Source organism: Pleurodeles waltl, chromosome 7 (assembly GCF_031143425.1).
Source record: "Pleurodeles waltl isolate 20211129_DDA chromosome 7, aPleWal1.hap1.20221129, whole genome shotgun sequence".
NCBI lineage: Eukaryota > Metazoa > Chordata > Amphibia > Caudata > Salamandridae > Pleurodeles > Pleurodeles waltl.
Window position 1 is genome coordinate 446,831,487 of NC_090446.1, and position 25,388 is coordinate 446,856,874.

Genomic DNA, 25,388 nt, shown 5'->3' on the forward strand with positions numbered 1-25,388 from the left:
CACCCACCCTGATGACAGATTGTTAGAAAGGGAGCTCAATAGATTGAGAGTGGAGCAAACCAGACTGAAGCTCAAGAAGCAACAGCTGGATTTGGATAGACAGTCTTTAGAAATAGAGAGGGAAAGACAGAAGATGGGTTTAGATACCCATGGTGGCAGCAGCAGTATTCCCCATAGTCATCCTGCAAAAGAGCATGATTCCAGGAATCTGCATAAGATAGTTCCCCCTTACAAGGAGGGGGATGACATTAACAAGTGGTTTGCTGCACTTGAGAGGGCCTGTGTTGTACAGGATGTCCCTCAAAAGCAGTGGGCTGCTATCCTATGGCTATCATTTACTGGAAAAGGTAGGGATAGGCTCCTTACTGTAAAAGAAAATGATGCTAACAATTTCCAAGTTCTTAAGAATGCACTCCTGGATGGTTATGGCTTAACCACTGAACAGTACAGGATAAAGTTCAGAGATACCAAAAAGGAGTCTTCACAAGACTGGGTTGATTTCATTGACCAGGCAGTGAAGGCCTTGGAGGGGTGGTTACATGGCAGTAAAGTTACTGATTATGACAGCCTGTATAACTTGATCCTGAGAGAGCATATTCTTAATAATTGTGTGTCTGATTTGTTGCACCAGTACTTGGTGGACTCTGATCTGACCTCTCCCCAAGAATTGGGAAAGAAGGCAGACAAATGGGTCAGAACAAGAGTGAACAGAAAAGTTCATACAGGGGGTGACAAAGATGGCAACAAAAAGAAGGATGGTAAGTCTTCTGACAAGGGTGGGGACAAATCTAAAAATGAGTCTTCATCAGGCCCACAAAAACACTCTGGTGGGGGTGGTGGGCCCAAATCCTCCTTTAATCAGAACAAGGAAAAGAAACCATGGTGCTATTTATGTAAAATAAAAGGCCATTGGACAACAGATCCCAGTTGTCCAAAGAAAGGCACCACAGCTCCTACCACTACAACCCCTACTGCTACACCTAGTGTCCCTACTAATAGCAGTGGTGGTGGGAGCAAACCTACTAATAGCCAATCCAAGGGAGTAGCTGGGCTCACTTTTGGTAATTTAGTTGGGGTTGGTCTGATTAGGGAGACCACAGAGGCTACTTTAGTCTCTGAAGGGGCTATTGACTTAGCCACTTTGGTTGCTTGCCCCCATAACTTGGAGAAGTACAAGCAACTAACCCTAATAAATGGTGTTGAGGTCCAGGCCTACAGGGACACAGGTGCCAGTGTCACAATGGTGATTGAGAAACTGGTGCACCCTGAACAACACATACTTGGACACCAGTACCAAGTAACCGATGCTCACAACATAACACAAAGCCACCCCATGGCTGTTGTAAATCTCAACTGGGGGGGGGTATCTGGTCCAAAGAAAGTTGTGGTAGCTTCAGATTTACCTGTAGACTGTCTATTAGGGAACGATTTGGAGACATCAGCTTGGTCAGATGTGGAGTTGGAGGCCCATGCAGCAATGCTGGGCATCCCAGGGCATATTTTTGCTTTGACAAGGGCTCAGGCCAAAAAGCAAAAAGGACAGGGAAGCTTGGATCCTGGAACAATGGACCAAGTGCTCCCTAAAGCTAGGGCTAGTAGAAGCAAACCACTTCCTACTATCCCTCCCTCTACAGTGGATTCTACTTCTGAGGAAGAAGAATTCCCTCCCTGTGCAGAACCTACACCAGAGGAGCTGGAAGCAGACACTGCTGAGCTTTTGGGTGAAGGGGGGCCTGCCAGAGAGGAGCTGAGTGTGGCACAGCAAACCTGTCCCACATTAGAGGGTCTCAGACAGCAAGCTGTCAAACAGGCTAATGGGGATGTCAGTGACTCACACAGAGTTTACTGGGAGGACAACCTCTTGTACACTGAGCATAGGGATCCTAAACCTGGAGCTGCCAGGAGATTAGTGATTCCTCAGGAGTACAGAAAGTTCCTCCTAACACTGGCACATGACATTCCCTTAGCTGGGCACCTGGGTCAAATGAAAACTTGGGACAGATTGGTACCATTGTTTCATTGGCCTAGGATGTCTGAGGACACAAAGGAATTTTGTAAGTCCTGTGAAACCTGTCAAGCCAGTGGCAAGACAGGTGGCACTCCAAAGGCACCCCTTATCCCACTGCCTGTGGTTGGGGTTCCCTTTGAAAGGGTAGGGGTTGACATAGTTGGCCCCCTTGACCCTCCTACTGCTTCAGGCAATAGGTTTATCTTAGTGGTAGTGGACCATGCCACAAGATATCCTGAAGCTATTCCTTTAAGGACCACTACAGCTCCTGCAGTGGCAAAGGCCCTCCTGGGAATATTTTCCAGGGTGGGCTTCCCAAAGGAAGTAGTATCAGACAGAGGAAGCAATTTCATGTCTGCATACTTAAAGGCCATGTGGAAGGAGTGTGGTGTAACTTACAAGTTCACAACACCCTATCATCCACAAACAAATGGACTGGTGGAGAGATTTAATAAAACTCTCAAAGGCATGATTATGGGACTCCCTGAAAAACTCCGCAGGAGATGGGATATCCTTCTACCATGCCTCCTTTTTGCCTACAGGGAGGTACCCCAGAAAGGAGTGGGCTTCAGCCCCTTTGAACTTCTTTTTGGACACCCTGTTAGGGGTCCACTCACACTTGTAAAGGAGGGTTGGGAACAACCTTTAAAAGCTCCTAAGCAGGATATTGTGGATTATGTACTTGGCCTCAGATCAAGGATGGCTGAGTACATGAAAAAGGCCAGTAAAAACCTTCAGGCCAGCCAAGAGCTCCAGAAGCAATGGCATGATCAGAAGGCTGTTTTGGTTCAGTACCAACCAGGGCAGAAAGTGTGGGTCTTGGAGCCTGTGGCCCCAAGAGCACTCCAAGATAAATGGAGTGGACCCCACACAATTGTTGAAAAGAAGGGTGAAGTCACCTACTTGGTTGACTTAGGCACTGCCAGGAGTCCCCTTAGGGTGCTCCATGTCAACCGCCTGAAACCCTACTATGACAGGGCTGATCTCACCCTGCTCATGGCAACAGATGAGGGACAGGAAGAAGACAGTGATCCTCTACCTGATCTCTTCTCTTCCACAGAACAAGATGCTCTTGTGGAAGGTGTAGTTTTGGCTGATTGTCTTACTGCTGAGCAGAAAGATAATTGCATAAATCTCCTAGGACAATTTTCAGAACTCTTCTCCATTGTGCCAGGCACCACTTCTTGGTGTGAGCACACTATAGATACTGGAGACAGTTTACCTGTCAAAAGTAAGATCTATAGGCAGCCTGACCATGTCAGGGACTGCATAAAGCAAGAGGTTCAGAAAATGTTGGAACTAGGAGTGGTTGAGCACTCTGACAGTCCATGGGCTTCTCCTGTGGTACTGGTACCAAAACCCAATTCTAAAGATGGAAAGAAGGAAATGAGGTTTTGTGTAGACTATAGAGGTCTCAACTTGGTAACCAAAACAGATGCTCACCCTATACCCAGGGCAGATGAGCTAATAGATACACTGGCATCTGCCAAGTATCTAAGCACTTTTGATTTGACTGCAGGGTATTGGCAGATCAAAATGTCAGAAGATGCTAAACCTAAGACTGCATTTTCTACCATTGGAGGACATTACCAGTTTACTGTAATGCCTTTTGGTTTGAAAAATGCACCTGCCACTTTTCAGAGGTTGGTGAACACAGTCCTGCAAGGGCTGGAAGCTTTCAGTGCAGCATATTTGGATGATATAGCTGTCTTTAGCTCCAGCTGGGATGATCACCTGGTCCACCTTTGGAAAGTTTTGGAGGCCCTGCAAAAGGCAGGCCTCACTATCAAGGCTTCAAAGTGCCAGATAGGGCAGGGTAAGGTGGTTTATCTGGGACACCTTGTTGGTGGGGAACAGATTGCACCACTTCAGGGGAAAATCCAAACTATTATTGATTGGGTTCCCCCTACCACTCAGACTCAGGTGAGAGCCTTCCTAGGCCTCACTGGGTATTACAGGAGGTTCATTAAGAACTATGGCTCCATTGCAGCCCCTCTTAATGACCTCACATCCAAGAAAATGCCTAAAAAGGTATTATGGACAGCAAACTGTCAGAAAGCTTTTGAGGAGCTGAAGCAGGCCATGTGCTCTGCACCTGTCCTGAAAAGCCCTTGTTACTCTAAAAAATTCTATGTCCAAACTGATGCATCTGAATTAGGAGTAGGGGCAGTCCTATCACAACTTAATTCTGAGGGCCAGGATCAACCTGTTGCTTTTATTAGTAGAAGGTTGACCCCTAGAGAAAAGCGTTGGTCTGCCATTGAGAGGGAGGCCTTTGCTGTGGTCTGGGCTCTGAAGAAGTTGAGGCCATACCTGTTTGGCACTCACTTCATTGTTCAGACAGACCACAAACCTCTACTTTGGCTAAAACAAATGAAAGGTGAAAATCCTAAATTGTTGAGGTGGTCCATATCCCTACAGGGAATGGACTATACAGTGGAACATAGACCTGGGAGTAGCCACTCCAATGCAGATGGACTCTCCAGATATTTCCACTTAGACAATGAAGACTCATCAGGTAATGGCTAGTCTTATTGTCCTTCGTTTGGGGGGGGGTTGTGTAGGAAAGTACCATCTTGCCTGGCATGTTACCCCCATTTTTCACTGTATATATGTTGTTTTAGTTGTATGTGTCACTGGGACCCTGGTAACCCAGGGCCCCAGTGCTCATAAGTGTGCCTGAATGTGTTACCTGTGTAGTGACTAACTGTCTCACTGAGGCTCTGCTAATCAGAACCTCAGTGGTTATGCTCTCTCATTTCTTTCCAAATTGTCACTGACAGGCTAGTGACCATTTTTACCAATTTACATTGGCTTACTGGAACACCCTTATAATTCCCTAGTATATGGTACTGAGGTACCCAGGGTATTGGGGTTCCAGGAGATCCCTATGGGCTGCAGCATTTCTTTTGCCACCCATAGGGAGCTCTGACAAATCTTACACAGGCCTGCCACTGCAGCCTGAGTGAAATAACGTCCACGTTATTTCACAGCCATTTTACACTGCACTTAAGTAACTTATAAGTCACCTATATGTCTAACCTTTACCTGGTAAAGGTTAGGTGCAAAGTTACTTAGTGTGAGGGCACCCTGGCACTAGCCAAGGTGCCCCCACATTGTTCAGAGCCAATTCACTGAACTTTGTGAGTGCGGGGACACCATTACACGCGTGCACTACATATAGGTCACTACCTATATGTAGCTTCACCATGGTAACTCCGAATATGGCCATGTAACATGTCTATGATCATGGAATTGCCCCCTCTATGCCATCCTGGCATTGTTGGTACAATTCCATGATCCCAGTGGTCTGTAGCACAGACCCTGGTACTGCCATACTGCCCTTCCTGGGGTTTCTCTGCAGCTGCTGCTGCTGCCAACCCCTCAGACAGGCAGCTGCCCTCCTGGGGTCCAGCCAGGCCTGGCCCAGGATGGCAGAACAAAGAACTTCCTCTGAGAGAGGGTGTGACACCCTCTCCCTTTGGAAAATGGTGTGAAGGCAGGGGAGGAGTAGCCTCCCCCAGCCTCTGGAAATGCTTTGTTGGGCACAGATGTGCCCAATTCTGCATAAGCCAGTCTACACCGGTTCAGGGACCCCTTAGCCCCTGCTCTGGCGCGAAACTGGACAAAGGAAAGGGGAGTGACCACTCCCCTGACCTGCACCTCCCCTGGGAGGTGTCCAGAGCTCCTCCAGTGTGCTCCAGACCTCTGCCATCTTGGAAACAGAGGTGCTGCTGGCACACTGGACTGCTCTGAGTGGCCAGTGCCACCAGGTGACGTCAGAGACTCCTTGTGATAGGCTCCTTCAGGTGTTAGTAGCCTTTCCTCTCTCCTAGGTAGCCAAACCCTCTTTTCTGGCTATTTAGGGTCTCTGTCTCTGGGGAAACTTCAGATAACGAATGCATGAGCTCAGCCGAGTTCCTCTGCATCTCCCTCTTCACCTTCTGATAAGGAATCGACCGCTGACCGCGCTGGAAGCCTGCAAACCTGCAACATAGTAGCAAAGACGACTACTGCAACTCTGTAACGCTGATCCTGCCGCCTTCTCGACTGTTTTCCTGCTTGTGCATGCTGTGGGGGTAGTCTGCCTCCTCTCTGCACCAGAAGCTCCGAAGAAATCTCCCGTGGGTCGACGGAATCTTCCCCCTGCAACCGCAGGCACCAAAAAGCTGCATTACCGGTCCCTTGGGTCTCCTCTCAGCACGACAAGCGAGGTCCCTCGAATCCAGCGACACCGTCCAAGTGACTCCCACAGTCCAGTGACTCTTCAGCCCAAGTTTGGTGGAGGTAAGTCCTTGCCTCACCTCGCTGGGCTGCATTGCTGGGAACCGCGACTTTGCAAGCTTCTCCGGCCCCTGTGCACTTCCGGCGGAAATCCTGTGTGCACAGCCAAGCCTGGGTCAACGGCACTCTAACCTGCATTGCACGACTTTCTAAGTTGGTCTCCGGCGACGTGGGACTCCTTTGTGCAACTTCGGCGAGCACCGTTTCACGCATCCTCGTAGTGCCTGTTTCTGGCACTTCTCCGTGTGTTACCTGCTTCAGTGAGGGCTCTTTGTCTTGCTCGACGTCCCCTCTCTCTGCAGGTCCAATTTGCGACCTTCTGGTCCCTCCTGGGCCCCAGCAGCGTCCAAAAACGCCAAACGCACGATTTGCGTGTAGCAAGGCTTGTTGGCGTCCATCCGGCGGGAAAACACTTCTGCACGACTCTCCAAGGCGTGGGGGATCCATCCTCCAAAGGGGAAGTCTCTAGCCCTTGTCGTTCCTGCAGTATTCACAGTTCTTCAGCCTAGTAAGAGCTTCTTTGCACCAACCGCTGGCATTTCTTGGGCATCTGCCCAGCTACGAGCTGCTTGTGACTTTTGGACTTGGTCCCCTTGTTCCACAGGTACCCTCAGACAGGAATCCATCGTTGTTGCATTGCTGATTTGTGTTTTCCTTGCATTCTCCCTCTAACACGACTATTTTGTCCTTAGGGGAACTTTAGTGCACTTTGCACTCACTTTTCAGGGTCTTGGGGAGGGTTATTTTGGTAACTCTCACTATTTTCTAATAGTCCCAGCGACCCTCTACAAGGTCACATAGGTTTGGGGTCCATTCGTGGTTCACATTCCACTTCTGGAGTATATGGTTTGTGTTGCCCCTATCCCTATGTTTCCCCATTGCATCCTATTGTAACTATACATTGTTTGCACTGTTTTCTAAGACTATACTGCATATTTTTGCTATTGTGTATATATATCTTGTGTATATTTCCTATCCTCTCACTGAGGGTACACTCTAAGATACTTTGGCATATTGTCATAAAAATAAAGTACCTTTATTTTTAGTATAACTGTGTATTGTGTTTTCTTATGATATTGTGCATATGACACTAAGTGGTACTGTAGTAGCTTCACACGTCTCCTAGTTCAGCCTGAGCTGCTTTGCTAAGCTACCATTATCTATCAGCCTAAGCTGCTAGACACCCTATACACTAATAAGGGATAACTGGGCCTGGTGCAAGGTGCAAGTACCCCTTGGTACTCACTACAAGCCAGTCCAGCCTCCTACAAGGAGGAACAGTATTTGGGGTTCAGGGAGGAACTCAGAACCATCAGCTCTGCCCTTGGCACCATCGTACGGGTGCTGAAGGAAATACTCAACACCAGGAGGGACACTGTGGCACTCCAAGGGGCCCCTGACACTAGCATGGACGATGAACTGACCACCACCTCCGCCGGCGCTAGTGGACAGGAGGCACCGCCACAGGACCACCACACCAGCACCCCCCCTGCAGATGGAGAACCACCCCGCAAGCGGTCCCTGAGATCCAGGAACAAGACAGAGCACGATGCCAAGACCCCTGCCAAGAAATTAGACCACCCTGATTGTCAACCCACTGTCCCACTTTGTCACCCTGTCCATATTGGAACTGCCCCAGCTCCACTTCTTATGCCCATATGGGCAATGCACCTATGAGACAAATATACTGGACTCTGCCATGGACACTCCTCCACCATCACTCCTCACCATTTAACTTCCCCCTCCAATATTTTGTATGTAAATAAAGACACCTAAAGCACCAACAGATATGGAGTCTGTCTGTGATTTTGAAATAGTGTATTTGCAATTACAGTGACAAAATTTCCAGGAAATAGTAATGTCAACATACCGATGTCACACAGCTCTAGTCCATGAGGAATCTAAGCAGATGACACACGTTGGAACCAACACCTGTGAAACCGTAAGGGAAAGTGACAACTCAGTGACCATACACTGGGTGAAATCAACAGACATGATAGAGGTAGAAGTGTAAAAGTACTTGTAGTAGGCAGGAATGTATTCTCACCTGTGTTTCACTGGAAATATTGCTGCATGACTGAGTCCCTGTTGTCAATGTCTTCTTCCTCTGCTTCCTCCTCATCACTGTCCACAGGCTCCACAGCTGCCACAACACCGCCATCTGGACCATCCTCCTGCAGAAAAGGCACCTTTCGTCGCAAAGCCAAATTATGAAGCATACAGCAGGCCACGATGATCTGACACACCTTCTTTGGTGAGTAGAATAGGGATCCACCTGTCATATGGAGGCACCTAAACCTGGCCTTCAGGAGGCCGAAGGTGCGTTCGATCACCCTCCTAGTCCGCCCATGGGCTTCATTGTAGCGTTCCTCTGCCCTGGTCCTGGGATTCCTCCCTGGGGTCAGTAGCCACGACAGGTTGGGGGTAACCAGAGTCCCCTAATAGCCACACCTGGTGCCTCTGTAGTTGACCCATCACATAAGGGATGCTGCTATTCCGCATGATGTAGGCGTCATGCACTGAGCCAGGGAACATGGCATTCACATGGAAGATGTACTGGTCTGCCAAACATACCATCTGTACATTCATGGAATAATAACTCTTCCGGTTCCTGTACACCTGTTCACTCCTGTGGGGGGGGACCAAAGCCACAAGGGTCCCATCAATGGCACCTATGATGTTGGGGATATGTCCAAGGGCATAGAAGTCACCTTTCACTGTAGGCAAGTCTTCCACCTGAGGGAAAACGATGTAGCTCCGCATGTGTTTCAGCAGGGCAGACAACACGCTGGACAACACGTTGGAAAACATCGACTGGGACATCCCTAATGCCATGGCCACAGTTGTTTGAAAAGACCCACTTGCAAGGAAATGGAGCACTGATAGCACCTGCACTTGAGGGGGGATTCCAGTGGGATGGCGGATTGCTGACATCAGGTCTGGCTCCAACTGGGTACACAGTTCCTGGATTGTGGCACGGTCAAACCTGTAGGTGATGATCAAATTTCTTTCCTCCATTGTCGACAGGTCCACCAGCGGTCGGTACACCGGAGGATTCTGCCATCTCCTCACATGTCCCTGTGGACGGTGCCTATGAAGGACAACAGCGAGCACAGAGTCAAACAACTCAGAGGTATGTACCCACAGTCTACACAGAACACCAATCATACACAAAATCTGGCCTGTATGTGTGTTGAGAGTAGGCCTAGGTATGTGTGACGCAGTTGGTAATTAGGCCATGTGGGCCCCTGAAATGGCGGCTGCCTAACCTCTAAAGCGGGACAATGGGATGTGAGGTAACTGCGCTGGCGTTGTACACCGTCGCAGTAGGCGGTCGAAGACCGCGGCGCAATGCTGCATTGGTTAACATTGGACCCTATGGGTCCCAGGAGCCAATGACGATGTACGCCGGTGGTGATGGTACGCACCGCCGCGGACGTGACCGCCGTGGACGTGACCGCCATTTTCTAACTGTTTAATCACTCAATACCTGATCTTCGACAGGAGAGGACCTACACTGCAAGTGCTGCTGTGACCTCGGTCTGGAAGAGACAATGGCTTGTGCGTCTGGGGTAAGGGCCCCTGCCTTCACTGCAGAGGAGTTGGAGAAGCTCGGCGACGGGGTCCTCCCCCAGTACACGCTACTCTACGGTCCTCCAGACCAACAGGTAAGTACACAGGGACCATGTTGTATGGGCTATGCCTGTGTGGAGAGGGCTGGTTGTAAGAAGGTAGGGGGCAGAGTTCTGCGTGCATGAAAGACGGTGAATGCATGTGCCACATGGCAAGGGTAGGGATGTGGGCCACTCACTTTGACGGTGCAGTTGGTAATTGTAGGAAGTTGGCTCTGTATGTGCTATTTCAAAGTAAGGAATAGCATGCACAGAGTCCAAGGGTTCCCCTTAGAGGTAAAATAGTGGTAAAAAGAGATAATACTAATGCTCTATTTTGTGGTAGTGTGGTCGAGCAGTAGGCTTATCCAAGGAGTAGTGTTAAGCATTTGTTGTACATACACATAGACAATAAATGAGGTACACACACTCAGAGACAAATCCAGCCAATAGGTTTTGTTATAGAAAATTATCTTTTCTTAGTTTATTTTAAGAACCACAGGTTCAAATTTAACATGTAATATCTTGTTTGAAAGGTATTGCAGGTAAGTACATTAGGAACTTTGAATCATTTCAATTGCATGTATACTTTTCAAGTTATTCACAAATAGCTATTTTAAAAGTGGACACAGTGCAATTTTCACAGTTCCTGGGGGAGGTAAGTTTTTGTTAGTTTTACCAGGTAAGTAAGACACTTACAGGGTTCAGTTCTTGGTCCAAGGTAGCCCACCGTTGGGGGTTCAGAGCAACCCCAAAGTTACCACACCAGCAGCTCAGGGCCGGTCAGGTGCAGAGTTCAAAGTGGTGCCCAAAAAGCATAGGCTTCATTGGAGAGAAGGGAGTGCCCCGGTTCCAGTCTGCCAGCAGGTAAGTACCCGCGTCTTCGGAGGGCAGACCAGGGGGGTTTTGTAGGGCACCGGGGGGGACACAAGCCCACACAGAAATTTCACCCTCAGCGGCGCGGGGGCGGCCGGGTGCAGTGTTAGAACAAGCGTCGGGTTCGCAATGTAAGTCAATGAGAGATCAAGGGATCTCTTCAGCGCTGCAGGCAGGAAAGGGGGGGCTTCCTCGGGGAAACCTCCACTTGGGCAAGGGAGAGGGACTCCTGGGGGTCACTTCTGCAGTGAAAGTCCGGTCCTTCAGGTCCTGGGGGCTGCGGGTGCAGGGTCTTTTCCAGGCGTCGGGACTTAGGTTTCAGAGAGTCGCGGTCAGGGGAAGCCTCGGGATTCCCTCTGCAGGCGGCGCTGTGGGGGCTCAGGGGGGACATGTTTTGGTACTCACAGTCGTAGAGTAGTCCGGGGGTCCTCCCTGAGGTGTTGGTTCTCCACCAGCCGAGTCGGGGTCGCCGGGTGCAGTGTTGCAAGTCTCACGCTTCTTGCGGGGAGTTGCAGGGTTCTTTAAAGCTGCTTCTTGAAACAAAGTTGCAGTCTTTTTGGAGCAGGTCCGCTGTCCTCGGGAGTTTCTTGTCGTCGTCGAAGCAGGGCAGTCCTCAGAGGAGTCAGAGGTTGCTGGTCCCTTTGGAAGGCGTCGCTGGAGCAGAGTTCTTTGGAAGGCAGGAGACAGGCCGGTGAGTTTCTGGAGCCAAGGCAGTTGTTGTCTTCTGGTCTTCCTCTGCAGGGGTTTTCAGCTGGGCAGTCCTTCTTCTTGTAGTTGCAGGAATCTAATTTTCTAGGGTTCAGGGTAGCCCTTAAATACTAAATTTAAGGGCGTGTTTAGGTCTGGGGGGTTAGTAGCCAATGGCTACTAGCCCTGAGGGTGGGTACACCCTCTTTGTGCCTCCTCCCAAGGGGAGGGGGTCACAATCCTAACCCTATTGGGGGAATCCTCCATCTGCAAGATGGAGGATTTCTAAAAGTTAGAGTCACCTCAGCTCAGGACACCTTAGGGGCTGTCCTGACTGGCCAGTGACTCCTCCTTGTTGCTTTCTTTGTTCCCTCCAGCCTTGCCGCCAAAAGTGGGGGCCGTGGCCGGAGGGGGCGGGCAACTCCACTAAGCTGGAGTGCCCTGCTGGGCTGTGACAAAGGGGTGAGCCTTTGAGGCTCACCGCCAGGTGTTACAGCTCCTGCCTGGGGGAGGTGTTAGCATCTCCACCCAGTGCAGGCTTTGTTACTGGCCTCAGAGTGACAAAGGCACTCTCCCCATGGGGCCAGCAACATGTCTCTAGTGTGGCAGGCTGCTGGAACTAGTCAGCCTACACAGACAGTCGGTTAAGTTTCAGGGGGCACCTCTAAGGTGCCCTCTGGGGTGTATTTTGCAATAAAATGTACACTGGCATCAGTGTGCATTTATTGTGCTGAGAAGTTTGATACCAAACTTCCCAGTTTTCAGTGTAGCCATTATGGTGCTGTGGAGTTCGTGTTTGACAAACTCCCAGACCATATACTCTTATGGCTACCCTGCACTTACAATGTCTAAGGTTTTGTTTAGACACTGTAGGGGTACCATGCTCATGCACTGGTACCCTCACCTATGGTATAGTGCACCCTGCCTTAGGGCTGTAAGGCCTGCTAGAGGGGTGACTGACCTATACTTGCATAGGCAGTGAGAGGCTGGCATGGCACCCTGAGGGGAGTGCCATGTCGACTTACTCGTTTTGTTCTCACTAGCACACACAAGCTGGCAAGCAGTGTGTCTGTGCTGAGTGAGAGGTCTCCAGGGTGGCATAAGACATGCTGCAGCCCTTAGAGACCTTCCTTGGCATCAGGGCCCTTGGTACTAGAAGTACCAGTTACAAGGGACTTATCTGGATGCCAGGGTCTGCCAATTGTGGATACAAAAGTACAGGTTAGGGAAAGAACAATGGTGCTGGGGCCTGGTTAGCAGGCCTCAGCACACTTTCAATTGTAAACATAGCATCAGCAAAGGCAAAAAAGTCAGAGGGCAACCATGCCAAGGAGGCATTTCCTTACACAACCCCCCCCCAAACGAAAGAGGATGAGACTAACCTTTCCCAAGAGAGTCTTCATTTTCTAAGTGGAAGAACCTGGAAAGGCCATCTGCATTGGCATGGGCAGTCCTAGGTCTGTGTTCCACTATAAAGTCCATTCCCTGTAGGGAGATGGACCACCTCAACAGTTTAGGATTTTCACCTTTCATTTGCATCAGCCATTTGAGAGGTCTGTGGTCAGTTTGAACTAGGAAGTGAGTCCCAAAGAGGTATGGTCTCAGCTTCTTCAGGGACCAAACCACAGCAAAGGCCTCCCTCTCAATGGCACTCCAACGCTGCTCCCTGGGGAGTAACCTCCTGCTAATGAAAGCAACAGGCTGGTCAAGGCCATCATCATTTGTTTGGGACAAAACTGCCCCTATCCCATGTTCAGAGGCATCTGTCTGCACAATGAACTGCTTAGAATAATCTGGAGCTTTTAGAACTGGTGCTGAGCACATTGCTTGTTTCAGGGTGTCAAAGGCCTGTTGGCATTCCACAGTCCAGTTCACTTTCTTGGGCATTTTCTTGGAGGTGAGTTCAGTGAGGGCTGTCACAATGGATCCATATCCCTTCACAAACCTCCTGTAATACCCAGTCAAGCCAAGGAATGCCCTGACTTGAGTCTGGGTTTTTGGAGCTACCCAGTCCAGAATAGTCTGGATCTTGGGTTGGAGTGGCTGAACTTGGCCTCCACCTACAAGGTGGCCCAAGTAAACCACAGTTCCCTGCCCTATCTGGCATTTGGATGCCTTGATAGAGAGGCCTGCAGATTGCAGAGCCTTCAAAACCTTCTTCAGGTGGACCAGGTGATCCTGCCAGGTGGAGCTAAAGACAGCAATATCATCGAGATAAGCTGTGCTAAAGGACTCCAAACCAGCAAGGACTTGATTCACCAACCTTTGGAAGGTGGCAGGGGCATTCTTTAAACCAAAGGGCATAACAGTAAACTGATAATGCCCATCAGGTGTGGAGAATGCTGTTTTCTCTTTTGCTCCAGGTGCCATTTTTATTTGCCAGTACCCTGCTGTCAAGTCAAAGGTACTTAAGAATTTGGCAGCACCTAATTTATCTATGAGCTCATCAGCTCTAGGAATTGGATGAGCATCTGTCTTGGTGACAGAGTTGAGCCCTCTGTAGTCCACACAAAACCTCATCTCTTTCTTTCCATCTTTGGTGTGAGGTTTGGGGACTAAGACCACTGGGCTAGCCCAGGGGCTGTCAGAGCGCTCAATTACTCCCAATTCCAGCATCTTGTGGACTTCCACCTTGATGCTTTCCTTAACATGGTCAGACTGTCTAAAAATTTTGTTTTTGACAGGCATGCTGTCCCCTGTGTCCACATCATGGGTACACAGGTGTGTCTGACCAGGGGTTAGGGAGACGAGTTCAGGAAACTGTTGTAGGACTCTCCTACAATCAGCTTGCTGTTGGCCAGAGAGGGTGTCTGAGTAGATCACTCCATCTACTGAGCCATCTTTTGGGTCTGATGACAGAAGATCAGGGAGAGGTTCACTCTCTGCCTCCTGATCCTCATCTGTTACCATCAACAGATTTACATCAGCCCTGTCATGGAAGAGCTTAAGGCGGTTCACATGGATCACCCTCTTGGGGCTCCTGCTTGTGCCCAGGTCCACCAGGTAGGTGACCTGACTCTTCCTTTCTAGCACTGGGTAAGGGCCACTCCATTTGTCCTGGAGTGCCCTGGGAGCCACAGGCTCCAGAACCCAGACTTTCTGCCCTGGTTGGAACTCAACCATTGCAGCCTTTTGGTCATACCAAAACTTCTGGAGCTGTTGGCTGGCCTCAAGGTTTTTGGTTGCCTTTTCCATGTACTCTGCCATTCTAGAGCGAAGGCCAAGTACATAGTCCACTATGTCCTGTTTAGGCTCATGAAGAGGTCTCTCCCAGCCTTCTTTAACAAGAGCAAGTGGTCCCCTTACAGGGTGACCAAAGAGAAGTTCAAAGGGTGAGAACCCTACTCCCTTCTGTGGCACCTCTCTGTAAGCGAAAAGCAGACATGGCAAGAGGACATCCCATCTCCTTTTGAGCTTTTCTGGGAGCCCCATGATCATGCCTTTTAATGTCTTGTTGAATCTTTCAACTAAGCCATTAGTTTGGGGATGGTATGGTGTAGTGAATTTGTAAGTCACTCCATACTCATTCCACATGTGTTTTAGGTATGCTGACATGAAGTTGGTACCTCTGTCAGACACCACCTCCTTAGGGAAACCCACTCTGGTAAAGATACCAATGAGGGCCTTGGCTACTGCAGGGGCAGTAGTCGACCTAAGGGGAATAGCTTCAGGATACCTAGTAGCATGATCCACTACTACTAGGATGTACATATTTCCTGAGGCTGTGGGAGGTTCCAGTGGACCAACTATGTCCACCCCCACTCTTTCAAAGGGGACCCCCACCACTGGAAGTGGAATGAGGGGGGCCTTTGGGTGCCCACCTGTCTTACCACTGGATTGACAGGTGGGGCAGGAGAGGCAAAACTCCTTAACCTTCTGGGACATATTGGGCCAGTAGAAGTGGTTGACTAACCTCTCCCACGTCTTGGTTTGTCCCAAATGCCCAGCAAGGGGAATATCATGGGCTAAGGTCAGAATAAACTCTCTGAACGACTGAGGCACTACCACTCTCCTAGTGGCACCAGGTTTGGGGTCTCTGGCCTCAGTGTACAGGAGTCCATCTTCCCAATAGACCCTATGTGTTCCATTTTTCTTGCCCTTGGACTCTTCAGCAGCTTGCTGCCTAAGGCCTTCAAGAGAGGGACAGGTTTCTTGTCCCTTACACAGCTCTTCCCTTGAGGGTCCCCCTGGGCCTAAGAGCTCAACCTGATAAGGTTCAAGCTCCAAAGGCTCAGTTCCCTCAGAGGGCAGAACTTCTTCCTGAGAAGAGAGGTTCTCTTTTTCTGACTGTGTTGCAGTTGGTTTCCCAACTGACTTTCCTTTTCTCTTGGTAGGCTGGGCCATTTTTCCAGACTCCAGCTCTACTTTTTCACCCTGTGCCTTGCATTGTGCTCTTGTTTTTACACACACCAGTTCAGGGATACCCAGCATGGCTGCATGGGTTTTTAGTTCTACCTCAGCCCATGCTGAGGACTCCAGGTCATTTCCAAGCAGACAGTCTACTGGGATGTTTGAGGAGACCACCACCTGTTTCAGGCCATTGACCCCTCCCCATTCTAAAGTTACCATGGCCATGGGATGTGCTTTAGTCTGACTGTCAGCGTTGGTGACTGTATACGTTTTTCCAGTCAGGTATTGGCCAGGGGAAACCAGTTTCTCTGTCACCATGGTGACACTGGCACCTGTATCCCTCAGGCCCTCTACACTTGTCCCATTAATAAAGAGCTGCTGCCTGTATTTTTGCATGTTAGGCGGCCAGGCAGCTAGTGTGGCTAAATCCACCCCACCCTCAGAGACTAGAGTAGCTTCAGTGTGGACCCTGATTTGCTCTGGGCACACTGTTGATCCCACTTGGAGACTAGCCATTCCAGTGTTACCTGGATTGGAGTTTGGAGTGGAACTTTTCTTGGGACAGGCCTTGTCTCCAGTTTGGTGTTCAGACTGACTACAGTTTCGACACCAGGCCTTTTTGGGATCAAAGTTTTTACCCTTGTACCCAGGATTGTTTTGTGAAGAGGCTCTGGGCCCACCCTCCTGTGCAGGTTTTTGGGGGCCTGTAGAAGACTCTTTACTATTTTTAGTTTTGGCTGTCTCACCACCTTTCCCCTGGGGAGGTTTTGTGACCCCTTTCTTTTGGTCACCCCCTGTGGAAGTTTTGGACACCCTAGTCTTGACCCAATGGTCCGCCTTCTTTCCCAATTCTTGGGGAGAAATTGGTCCTAGGTCTACCAGATGCTGATGCAGTTTATCATTGAAACAATTACTTAACAGGTGTTCTTTCACAAATAAATTGTACAGCCCATCATAATTACTTACACCACTGCCTTGAATCCAACCATCTAGTGTTTTTACTGAGTAGTCTACAAAGTCAACCCAGGTCTGGCTCGAGGATTTTTGAGCCCCCCTGAATCTAATCCTATACTCCTCAGTGGAGAATCCAAAGCCCTCAATCAGGGTACCCTTCATGAGGTCATAAGATTCTGCATCTTTTCCAGAGAGTGTGAGGAGTCTATCCCTACACTTTCCTGTGAACATTTCCCAAAGGAGAGCACCCCAGTGAGATCTGTTCACTTTTCTGGTTACACAAGCCCTCTCAAAAGCTGTGAACCATTTGGTGATGTCATCACCATCTTCATATTTAGTTACAATCCCTTTAGGGATTTTCAACATGTCAGGAGAATCTCTGACCCTATTTATGTTGCTGCCACCATTGATGGGTCCTAGGCCCATCTCTTGTCTTTCCCTCTCTATGGCTAGGATCTGTCTTTCCAAAGCCAATCTTTTGGCCATCCTGGCTAACTGGATGTCCTCTTCACTGGAGTTTTCCTCAGTGATTTCAGAGTTGTTGGTCCCTCCTGTGAGGGAACCAGCATCTCTGACTATTATTTGTGGAGTCAGGGCTTGAGAAGCCCTGCTCTCCCTAAGTAAGACTGGAGGGGGGGAATTTCCCTCCAAGTCACTATCTTCATCCTCTGAGTTGCCATCCTCAGAGGGGTTGGCCTTTTCAAACTCTGCCAAAAGCTCCTGGAGCTGTACTTTGGTAGGTTTGGGGCCCATTGCTATTTTCTTTAGTTTACAGAGTGACCTTAGCTCTCTCATCTGTAGATGGAGGTAAGGTGTGGTGTCGAGTTCCACCACAGTCACATCTGTGCTAGACATTTTGCTTCTAAAAGTTGGAATACTTTTTAAGAATCTAAAACTGGTTCTAGAATCTAATTCAAACTTTTACAAACTTTTAAACTCTAAAAGAAATGCTAAACAAGATCTAACACAAGGCCCTAGCAGGTCTTTTAAGAATTTAGAAAACTTTTCAAATTGCAAAAATCAATTTGTAATGACAATTTTGGAATTTGTCGTGTGATCAGGTATTGGCTGAGTAGTCCAGCAAATGCAAAGTCTTGTACCCCACCGCTGATCCACCAATGTAGGAAGTTGGCTCTGTATGTGCTATTTCAAAGTAAGGAATAGCATGCACAGAGTCCAAGGGTTCCCCTTAGAGGTAAAATAGTGGTAAAAAGAGATAATACTAATGCTCTATTTTGTGGTAGTGTGGTCGAGCAATAGGCTTATCCAAGGAGTAGTGTTAAGCATTTGTTGTACATACACATAGACAATAAATGAGGTACACACACTCAGAGACAAATCCAGCCAATAGGTTTTGTTATAGAAAATTATCTTTTCTTAGTTTATTTTAAGAACCACAGGTTCAAATTTAACATGTAATATCTTGTTTGAAAGGTATTGCAGGTAAGTACATTAGGAACTTTGAATCATTTCAATTGCATGTATACTTTTCAAGTTATTCACAAATAGCTATTTTAAAAGTGGACACAGTGCAATTTTCACAGTTCCTGGGGGAGGTAAGTTTTTGTTAGTTTTACCAGGTAAGTAAGACACTTACAGGGTTCAGTTCTTGGTCCAAGGTAGCCCACCGTTGGGGGTTCAGAGCAACCCCAAAGTTACCACACCAGCAGCTCAGGGCCGGTCAGGTGCAGAGTTCAAAGTGGTGCCCAAAACGCATAGGCTTCAATGGAGAGAAGGGGGTGCCCCGGTTCCAGTCTGCCAGCAGGTAAGTACCCGCGTCTTCGGAGGGCAGACCAGGGGGGTTTTGTAGGGCACCGGGGGGGACACAAGCCCACACAGAAATTTCACCCTCAGCGGCGCGGGGGCGGCCGGGTGCAGTGTTAGAACAAGCGTCGGGTTCGCAATGTAAGTCAATGAGAGATCAAGGGATCTCTTCAGCGCTGCAGGCAGGCAAGGGGGGGCTTCCTCGGGGAAACCTCCACTTGGGCAAGGGAGAGGGACTCCTGGGGGTCACTTCTGCAGTGAAAGTCCGGTCCTTCATGTCCTGGGGGCTGCGGGTGCAGGGTCTTTTCCAGGCGTCGGGACTTAGGTTTCAGAGAGTCGCGGTCAGGGGAAGCCTCGGGATTCCCTCTGCAGGCGGCGCTGTGGGGGCTCAGGGGGGACAGGTTTTGGTACTCACAGTCATAGAGTAGTCCGGGGGTCCTCCCTGAGGTGTTGGTTCTCCACCAGCCGAGTCGGGGTCGCCGGGTGCAGTGTTGCAAGTCTCACGCTTCTTGCGGGGAGTTGCAGGGTTCTTTAAAGCTGCTTCTTGAAACAAAGTTGCAGTCTTTTTGGAGCAGGTCCGCTGTCCTCGGGAGTTTCTTGTCGTCGTCGAAGCAGGGCAGTCCTCAGAGGAGTCAGAGGTCGCTGGTCCCTTTGGAAGGCGTCGCTGGAGCAGAGTTCTTTGGAAGGCAGGAGACAGGCCGGTGAGTTTCTGGAGCCAAGGCAGTTGTTGTCTTCTGGTCTTCCTCTGCAGGGGTTTTCAGCTGGGCAGTCCTTCTTCTTGTAGTTGCAGGAATCTAATTTTCTAGGGTTCAGGGTAGCCCTTAAATACTAAATTTAAGGGCGTGTTTAGGTCTGGGGGGTTAGTAGCCAATGGCTACTAGCCCTGAGGGTGGGTACACCCTCTTTGTGCCTCCTCCCAAGGGGAGGGGGTCACAATCCTAACCCTATTGGGGGAATCCTCCATCTGCAAGATGGAGGATTTCTAAAAGTTAGAGTCACCTCAGCTCAGGACACATTAGGGGCTGTCCTGACTGGCCAGTGACTCCTCCTTGTTGCTTTCTTTGTTCCCTCCAGCCTTGCCGCCAAAAGTGGGGGCCGTGGCCGGAGGGGGCGGGCAACTCCACTAAGCTGGAGTGCCCTGCTGGGCTGTGACAAAGGGGTGAGCCTTTGAGGCTCACCGCCAGGTGTTACAGCTCCTGCCTGGGGGAGGTGTTAGCATCTCCACCCAGTGCAGGCTTTGTTACTGGCCTCAGAGTGACAAAGGCACTCTCCCCATGGGGCCAGCAACATGTCTCTAGTGTGGCAGGCTGCTGGAACTAGTCAGCCTACACAGACAGTCGGTTAAGTTTCAGGGGGCACCTCTAAGGTGCCCTCTGGGGTGTATTTTGCAATAAAATGTACACTGGCATCAGTGTGCATTTATTGTGCTGAGAAGTTTGATACCAAACTTCCCAGTTTTCAGTGTAGCCATTATGGTGCTGTGGAGTTCGTGTTTGACAAACTCCCAGACCATATACTCTTATGGCTACCCTGCACTTACAATGTCTAAGGTTTTGTTTAGACACTGTAGGGGTACCATGCTCATGCACTGGTACCCTCACCTATGGTATAGTGCACCCTGCCTTAGGGCTGTAAGGCCTGCTAGAGGGGTGACTGACCTATACTTGCATAGGCAGTGAGAGGCTGGCATGGCACCCTGAGGGGAGTGCCATGTCGACTTACTCGTTTTGTTCTCACTAGCACACACAAGCTGGCAAGCAGTGTGTCTGTGCTGAGTGAGAGGTCTCCAGGGTGGCATAAGACATGCTGCAGCCCTTAGAGACCTTCCTTGGCATCAGGGCCCTTGGTACTAGAAGTACCAGTTACAAGGGACTTATCTGGATGCCAGGGTCTGCCAATTGTGGATACAAAAGTACAGGTTAGGGAAAGAACACTGGTGCTGGGGCCTGGTTAGCAGGCCTCAGCACACTTTCAATTGTAAACATAGCATCAGCAAAGGCAAAAAAGTCAGAGGGCAACCATGCCAAGGAGGCATTTCCTTACAGTAATTACTTCTCTTCTGCCCCTGTACATTTCATGTAGGTCAGCACCCACCAGAAGAAGGATATTTGGCGTGCCATCGCCAAGGACGTCCGGACCCTGGGGGTCCACCACAGATGGAGCACCCACTGCCGGAAGAGATGGGAGGACATTCGCCGCTGGAGCAAGAAAACGGCGGAGGCTCAGCTGGGGATGGCCTCCCAACGGTAGAGGGGTGCCCGTCGAACCATGACCCCCCTGATGTTCTGGATCCTGGCGGTGGCCTACCCTGAGTTGGATGGGCGCTTGAGGGCATCACAGCAGACACAAGGGGGTGAGTACACTATCATTCAGCTGACTTTGTGCGCAGTGAAGGTGTCTGGGTGGGGGAGGAGGGCTGTGGGTTCCCCTAGGCCAGGGCGAGTTCCGTAGGCTAGGCCCATTCGTAAGGCATGGCCCTGTGGCCCCACCACCACACCTCTGTAGAGTGCCAAGTACAGCTATTCATGCCCCTGTGTCATCTATGTGTGCAGATGTCGTCCATAGCCTTGTAGGCAATTTCCCAGGAATTGCACTGTAGAGCCCAACAGCGCGATGTAGTGCAGGGGGCTGCTGTGTCTGTATTGTCTGCCAACGATAGCGGTAAGCCATGCACTCAACCTGTCTTTCTTCTGTTCCCCCCCTTTTTTTGCGGTCTTCCTGTTCTAGTGTGCATTAGCATCATCAGGCGGAGGTACAGTGGCACCGGAGCACAAGGGAGCTGCATCCCACATGGGCATGTAGGCCCACACTACGGACTCTGAATACACCAGTGGGACGGAGGGCGAGGGGAGCACCATGGTGGTCACAGGATCTGCAACCAGCGACACAGACTCGTCCTCCGATGGGAGCTCCCTTGTGGTGGCGGCAACATCTGTGCCCCCCACTTCAACAGGTACAGCCGCCACCCCCCCTACCAGTACCGCCCTCCCAGCAGCCCCTCAGCCTTCGCCCCGTGCCCGCTCACCCAGGAGGGTGGGCATCACCTTCGCCCCAGGCACCTCAGCCCCTGCCCCTGTCACCTCTGCTGCCCTCAGTGAGGAGGCCATTGACCTCCTCAGGTCACTCACTGTTGGGCAGTCTACCATTTTGAATGCCATCCAGGGTGTAGAAAGGGAGTTGCAACACACAAATGCATTCCTGGAGGGCATTCATTCTGGTCAGGCTGCCCTTCATCGAACCCTTCAAACTCTGGCCTCAGCACTGATGGCAGCCATTGTCCCTGTGTCTAGCCTCCCCCCTCCAACTTCCTCCACCCAGACCCAATCCCCTGTACCTCTGCCTATCCCAAGCACACCATCAGACCAGCCTGCACACACCTCACCACACAAGGGAAGCTCAGGCAAACATAAGCACCACACATCCCACAGGCACTCACGCAAGCATCACACACATACTGACACACCAACATCCACTGCCTCCACTGTGTCCCCTCCTCCTCGTCTCCCTCCTCCCTCCCAGTCTCGTCTACACTCACACCTGCAGGCACTACCACTACAGCCACTACGTCCCGCACCAGCACACCCACCACCACACCCCGCTCACGTGCACTCACCACCCCCACTACCATTTACACGTCCCCTGTGTCCTCTCCCAGTGTGTCTGTGACGCCCCCTCCGAAGATACACAAACGCAGGCACACACCCACCCAACAGCCATCCACCTCACGACAGCCTCCAGCGCATGCACCTGCACCCAAATCCACAAACGTTACACCTTCTACAACCACCACCTCTTCCTCCACTCCCAAACCCCCTCCAGCTACCCGTCCCAGTGTGTCCAAACAACTTTTCCTGTCCCCCCTTAACCTATTTCCCACCACCCCTCCTCCAACTCATAGGTCCCGTACTAGCACCTCAGCCAAAAAATCTCTGGGACCAGTGGTGCCTGTTGTTACAGGTATGTGGAGTGCACCGGCCACCAGGCCAGCCAGTCTGTCAAGGAGCCACAGCACAGCCAGTCCCCCCCTGTGAAGCACCAGAAGTTGGACAGTGCCCGGCGGAAGAGGGGGAAGACTCCAGCCAGCCAAGCCGCTCACAGGGGTCCCAGGGGGAGTGTGGACTCAGCTGTGGCTCCGCCCAAGGTGGGGAAGGGGCAGAAGAAACATGCAAAGTCTGGGAGGAGCAGCACGGCGGAGAAGACCGCCATCATCCCCGCTGGCCAGGAGGCCACCGCCAGCCCCATAGTCGCTGCCCAGGAGGCCACCGCCAGCCCCATCGTCGCTGTCCAGGAGGCCACCGCCAGCCCCATCGTCGCTGCCCAGGAGGGCCCCGCAAGCCACAGCCCAGCTGCCCAGGAGGGCCCCGCAAGCCACAGCCCAGCTGCCCAGGAGGGCCCCACAAGCCACAGCCCAGATGTCCAGGAGGTCCCCGCAAGCCACAGCCCAGCTGACCCATGAAGGACCGCCAGCAACAGCCCAGCTGGGAAATGACGGACCGTCAGGGCAAGGACCGCTGAACAGGGCAAGCACCGCTGAACAGGGCAAAGACCGCCATGGCAAGCACTGCTGAACAGGGCAACCACAGCTGAACAGGTCAGAAACTGCCAACTCAAGCACCGCTGAACAGGGCAAAGACCGCCATGGCAAGCACTGCTGTACAGGGCAAGGACCGCCGAACAGGGCAAAGACCGCCATGGCAAGCACCGCTGAACAGGGCAAAGACCGCCAACTCAAGCACCGCTGAACAGGGCAAGGACCGCTATGGCAAGCACCCCTGAACAGGGCAAGCACCGCTGAACAGGTCAGAAACTGCCAACTCAAGCACCCCTGAACAGGACAAAGACCGCCATGGCAAGCACCACTGTACAGGGCAAGGACCGCCGAACAGGGCAAAGACCGCCAAGGCGAGCACCGCTAGCCCATTAGCGGCAGGGGCAGTGACGCAACTGGGACCGTCACGGTGTGAGTGCTGCACTCGGGGCACCAGTCCCCCTCCAGAACCAGTGGAGAACAGCATCCACTCCGTCTGTCCTGCACAGGATGAAGCACTCTGGGCACCAGTCCCCCTCCAGAACCAGTGGAGAACAGCATCCACTCCGTCTGTCCTGCACAGGATGAAGCCCTCTGGGCACCAGTCCCCCTCCAGAACCAGTGGAGACATGCATCCACTCCATCTGTCCTGCACAGGATGAAGCACTCTGGGCACCAGTCCCCCTCCAGAACCAGTGGAGACATGCATCCACTCTGTCTGTCCTGCACAGGATGAAGCACTCTGGGCACCAGTCCCCCTCCAGAACCATGGAGAACAGCATCCACTCCGTCTATCCTGCACAGGATGAAGCACTCTGGGCACCAGTCCCCCTCCAGAAGCAGTGGAGAACAGCATCCACTCCGTCTTTCCTGCACAGGATGAAGCACTCTGGGCACCAGTCCCCCTCCAGAACCAGTGGAGACATGCATCCACTTGAGAGACTTTGGCTTTGCACTCCCCAGGATTGATCAGTGGGCAAGCCACCCACTGTAGAGACTTGAGAGACTGTGGCTTTGCACTCCCCAAGATTGAACAGTGGGCAAACCGCCCACTGTAGAGACTTGAGAGACTGTGGCTTTGCACTCCCCAGGATGGTACAGTGGGCAAACCACCCACTGTAGAGACTTGAGAGACTGTGGCTTTGCACTCCCCAGGATTGATCAGTGGGCAACCCACCCACTGTAGAGACTTGAGAGACTGTGGCTTTGCAATCCCCAGGATGGTACAGTGGGCAAACCACCCACTGTAGAGACTTGAGAGACTGTGGCTTTGCACTTCCCAGGATTGATCAGTGGGCAACCCACCCACTGTAGAGACTTGAGAGACTGTGGCTTTGCACTCCCCAGGATACATCAATGGGCATGGTGCCCCCTCGTGGATCTGGCGTTGTGCACTCATCCCCCTTCCCTTCCCCCTGAGGTGCCTGTTGTATTTCTATCTGATGCCCCTGCAGTGTTCTCTCCGTCATGTTCGGGTATCTTGTGTGGGCCTCGCCCATGCATTTTGGGCCCAGTGGTCCACGGACTATGAATGGTGCAAAACCTGGACTCCTAATCGTGGTGTATATTTTGTTTATAGTGTACATATATATATATGTATATTTTTGCTTACTGAATTTTGATATATTACAATAGTTACACTCATTTCCTTTTGTCTTTGCATTCTTCCGGGGGGTTGGGGGGTGTTACTGTAATGTATAGATATGCATTGGTGTGTGTGTTGAAGTGGGTGAGGGTCGGTGGGGGTTGGGGTGTTGAGTGTGTGTGTCCCTGTTTTTTGCCTCACCCCTCCCCTATGCTGTAGGTGCAGTACTCACCGTGGTCTTCGCCGCCGGCGTTGGTGCTCCTCGTAGAAGGGCAGGAAGACTAGCGCTGGGTGAATATGAAGTTCCTGCTCCATGCTGTCCTCCTTCCTCGTGGAGTGTGTAGAGGTGAGCGTTTTTCATTCGAAATGCCTGTTTCTGCCGTGTTTTTATCCGCGGTGAATCCGCCCCGGAAAAGGTGGCGGATTGGCCTGTCATAATAGTGTGGGGGGTACATTGTCTCCCGCCTGTCTGTTGGCGGTGGCCGCCGCGCTGTTTGTCTGTACCGCAGTGGCGGTCTGAGTGTTAAAGTGGCTGTCTTTGTTGGCGGTTTCCGCCACGGTCGTAATTGCAAATTTTTTACCACCGGCCTGTTGGCGGTCTTACCGCCGATTTAACACCGTCCGCCAGGGTTGTAATGACCACCAATGGGTGTTATCTGCTACATGTCCAGAAATCAATGTTAGCATTTAACTTTCTTCTGCTTGGGGACCCTGTTGTTCTCCCACTCTGAGGGTTGTCTC